This window comes from Palaemon carinicauda, chromosome 16, assembly GCF_036898095.1.
Source record: "Palaemon carinicauda isolate YSFRI2023 chromosome 16, ASM3689809v2, whole genome shotgun sequence".
In the NCBI taxonomy this organism is placed as follows: domain Eukaryota; kingdom Metazoa; phylum Arthropoda; class Malacostraca; order Decapoda; family Palaemonidae; genus Palaemon; species Palaemon carinicauda.
The window spans coordinates 104,155,916-104,160,695 of record NC_090740.1 but is presented as its reverse complement, the minus strand read 5'-3'; the positions used below and the strand labels follow the sequence as shown (position 1 = coordinate 104,160,695).

At 37.6% G+C, this 4,780-nt stretch overlaps 1 pseudogene; it reads right to left on the bottom strand.

Annotated features, from left to right (window-relative positions):
- Window positions 1-3,659, bottom strand: part of LOC137655462 (uncharacterized) — a 64,179-nt pseudogene extending 60,520 nt beyond the window's left edge.
- Between the last annotated feature and the right edge of the window lie 1,121 nt (window positions 3,660-4,780).

The following is a 4,780-nucleotide window of genomic DNA, read 5'->3' as shown; positions in this document are numbered from 1 at the left end:
AGATATGTATGTTGAGCAAGATATGGATATAATTTCTAACTTTTTCAAAAAGAAATATAAAAACAAGTATACATGGATGAGAGTGGCAAATATAATAGTGGTAGAAAGGGCGATGATAGATTAAGTGCTGATAACTAAAAGAATGTTTGGAAGATTGAAAGCCATGCACGTTGTTAGGGGTATGGCTAACAGTAAATCTGATCGTTTTTTGTTGGAAGGAAAATTAGTCGTAGCATAATAGTTGGGGAATAGAGTAGAGGGATGTGAAAGGGAAGTAGTGAGGGTTGAAGAGCTAATAAAACCAGGATCAAAAGTAAATATCCAGAAAGGTTGACAATGGCATATGACAGAGTAGAAGTAAGAGAAACTGGTAATTTAGAGGAGGAGGGGAAGTTAGTAAAAGAAAATTTTATTGGGATTAAAAGTGATGTGTGTGACAAGAAGTTAGCTGGAAGCAGCTTGAGGAAGGGTAGTGAATGGTGGAATGAAGGAGTGAAGGTAAAAGTGGAAGAGAAAAAGAGGGTATTTGAAGAATGACTGCAGAGTAATAGTGTATAGAAGTATGAAAGATATAGAGAGAAAAATGTATTAGTGAAGCGCAAGGTAACTGAGGCAAAGGGGGCGGCCAGCTTGAGGTGGGGTCAGGGATTCGGTTGTTCACATGAAGAGAATAAGAAGTAGTTTTGGAAAAAAGTGATGTGAGTAAGAAAGGGTTGTTCGAAAATTGAAGGGACAGTGAAAGATGGAAATGGAAGGTTGTTAAAAGGAGAGAGGCAAGGAAAAGGTTGGGCAGAATGATATGAAGGTTTACTGAATGTTGAGGATTATAGGGAGGCAGATATAATTGCTATTGTAGGTGTTGAGGTACCAGTGATGGTAGATGAGAATGAGAGAGAGATTACAAGAGAGGAAGTGAGGAGAGTAATAGATGAAACGAGAGTAGGAAAAGCACCTGGTATGGATAATGTCAGAGCTGAGGTGTTGAAGGAAAGGGATGTGACTGTACTTGAACGGTTCGTGAAATTGTTTAAATTTGTTTGATGTCGATTACCCCCCAAAATTGGGGGAAGTGCCATGCTATATGGACATATATGTCCTATATTGATGGATAATGAGACATCTGAACATGGGTTTTATTAACTTCATAACAAAAGGTTCATAAGCACACTGTACACAGCTAACACTCTCAGGCTAGGGTGACTAACAACCCCTCGCTATCAAAATGCAATCTTGCTACAACAAAATGCTAAATAATTAGGTTTTGTAGAATTTTCATGAATATATAGTTCATTTACCTTGACTTACAACACATATCTTCATACAAGAATTAGGACATTACTCCCTCCCCTAAGCTCCTCAATCCAGGAAGAGGTGTACACTCACACTCAGACGTCTATGATATATGGAGGACACTCCGACCCATAATAGGCATGGCATGTACTAAACAGAAATGCAACATAAATTATATATATAGAAATCACCCCCCAAAAAATAGCACATCTTCCACCAAAAAAAAAATAAAAAATTAAATATATCATGTAAAAATGTTCACAATATAATATAAATAATTTCAATCTTTTCTTTTTAAGACCTGTGCAACTAAAATATGGAACCCCAAAAGTAAAAAAAGAAATCATATCAACATCAGTCTTACACAACCTTATCAATAACATGCCTCTGGTTGCGGGCAATGTGAGCTTTTTGGGCGAGACAAGGCTAGGAATAGCTATTCCTTCATTCCTCGATTTTACTTGTCGGATTTACGGCACAATTTTGCAATACAACTCACAACCGCTGTTTAGCCATTTATTTAAAATCTCTACTACACTTACCCTAGCAACTATCAACCGGTGGCCACTAGCCGTTTTCCCGAGAAAATCCTTCATCTTCCCGCCCTTTTCTTATAACATTAGGTATAAGGTATTTATATATACACTTTCTGTACCACTGCCTATCTTCAAGGCTGAACTTTAATCCCGCAGCCACTTACCATTCGGGAACCGACCCGGCCCCAGCAACCAGGAATCATATAAATACATGAATAATAAAGCGTCCACCTGACGGATCTCACCTGAACTATTTAACCTCTGATTATTTTTAGGTTCATTCAAAAGTATGTCATACGTATTGTCATACTCAGCAAAATTACCACAACACTTTAAATATACATTAAGCATTAACATAAGAACACATTGCTATCATCAAGTTTATTTGAAATGCTTCAAAAAGAAAAAATGATGTTTGTTCAAACAAGAACAATAGCAAAGGAAAAAAAACTTCTACTCATCAACTCAAGGAATGTCACGTATGCAGGGGTGGGTAGGAACAGTGTGATTGACACTTTTGAAAACTACCTCTTCGGGCACCACATGTATGTGATGTGTGTCTGATGATATTCAGACACTACGCCATTATTGAAACTTAGTATAAACTGTGCTAGTTTGTGTTTCCTAGGTTGTAATCTTTTCAAATACCCACGATCGCCTAAAAGTACTTTTACCCAAGTGGTTTTAAATCGACCATCATACTTTGCGCTATGTTTTTCATTAGCTCTTTTAAAAATCTTTCAGTGGTGTCAATCACTCTCCTCAATAAATTTATGAAATATACAAGGTATTGCTCAATTGAATAATATGGCAATCACTCAAATAAATGAGGACCGTATATGGTAACACAGAATCCATTCCATACTCTATAAACAAAGGCGTGTCCCTGAACGAAGCTTTATATGCAATGTTCAAAGCTAGCTCAGCTGTAGAAAGCATGGCGTGCCATGGAAGGAGGCCATCAGCCACTAAGTAATACAAAATTCATACTACTTCACTATTGTGCGATTCCACTAAGCCATTAGCTGAAGGCCTATATGCGGTCACTGAAAAGTGTTCAATTTTCATCAAGTCTGTGACTAATTTCACCACCTTATTTATAAACTCGAGACTATAATCCCTTATCAAGATTTTCGGGCAACCAAACTTAGTAATGGAAGAGCACAGCTTAGGCTTTTGAATTTGCCGATTTATCCAACATTGTATAAGTATGTGAGTTCCGAGTAAAAGCATTAAAAAATACACAAATATACTTTTGTTATGTTAAAACTGTAGGAAATGGTACTACCACATCCATATGCACCCTTTCAAATTTATTAGGAATCACAGGACACTTTCTGGCTTTCGGTACAGTGTTTTTATGTTCTTTGAAACAGTTACAATCATGACAAAATTTGATAAAATTCTCTATAGATTTTTCTATTTCTAATCAAAATAAGGATTCACGTGCACCCTTTATTGTTCTATCAATCACCAAATGTCCTGCGTACTGACTTGCATGTACAATGTGGAAGGCTCTATTAAATAAACAGGGGGAACAACTACCCATGCGCAATATTCCCCTCCACCCTTCTCGTAAGCACATTTTAAGGTATAATTTTCTATAAAAAAAACTTCTCATGAGGCACATTCAGAAACGACGGATAATTCTCCAATTCCCCTTTAATCACTGCTCACACGTTTTTCCATCCATTCCTCTTTTTTCTGTCCCTCTCGAACTTCTTTTATGTCCCAACCTCCCAAGTCAATCAAACATGCCAAATCAGGGCATTCATTCTGGACACTACTGGTCATGTCCTCGGACACCCACATATATTCACCTTCACTGCTCATATCTCTATCTCTCTCCCTAATATCTGTAACTCTCTCCCCCTCTCTCTCTCCTCTCTCTCTCTCCTCCCGTATTGTGATTGCATCTCGGGAGAATTTCCATCCCGTTCTCAATTTTCTCTATTTTGATGGGGGGTCTTCAATATTTTGGTTACCTTCTTCGTTCCTCTTTTGTGCCCTAGTTGTTACTTTTATTATTGCACCTGTAGATAGAGGATCAGCTGCGTTCTTAGCCTTACATTCTATGTGGTGAAAACCCTTTATATTGAACTCTTACGATCTCTCAATCCATCTTGCTTGTCGAGATGTCAGATCATTTTTATAACACAAATCCCGTAAGGGGCGATGATCACTTTACACCTCAATCGACTGACCTAATAAAAAGAACCAGTGACTCTCTAGAACCTAAGGAATAGACAAAGTTTCCCAGTCGCATGTACTATAATTCTTTTCGGCCCCATTTAATGCACGGGAAGCAAAACAAATGGGTTGCTCTCTACCTTTCTCTTCTTGTTGAGAAACTACGCCACCAATAGCTACTGTATTGCATCTGTTGTCACTAAAAACGGGCGATCAAATCTAGGATATGCGAGTAAGTCATTGCTAGTTAAGGCAGCTTTCAAATAGTTAAAGGCCCTTTCTCCTTCCCCTCCCAAATTTATTAAATTTTTTTTCTTTAAAGCATCTAAGGCTCTCGCTATATCTCCAAAACCTCTTATGAATTTACGGTAATACCCAGCGAACCCAAGGAACCCAGCTACTTCCTTAGTGTTACGTGGCCTGGGGATATCTCTAATAGTCACTGAATTACTGGGCCAGGGTTGGATAACTTCTGGGGTTATTATGTGTTCTAAGAACTCGACCTATTTACAGAAAAATTTGCAACAAATTTATTTGCATAATATTATGTCCCAATGCTTATAAAAGTCTACGAATATTATTATTATGTTCTCTGTACGTTTTCCCTGTAATTATGATATCGTCGAAATAAGCAGGAACATTATTGCCATTTAAGGGAGAGAAAACTGCCATCATTAATCTATAGAAAGGACTTGGAGCATTTTCAACACCGAAAGGAAGAAATTTTAACTAAAATTGAAGATCGTTAGCTATAAATGCCACTA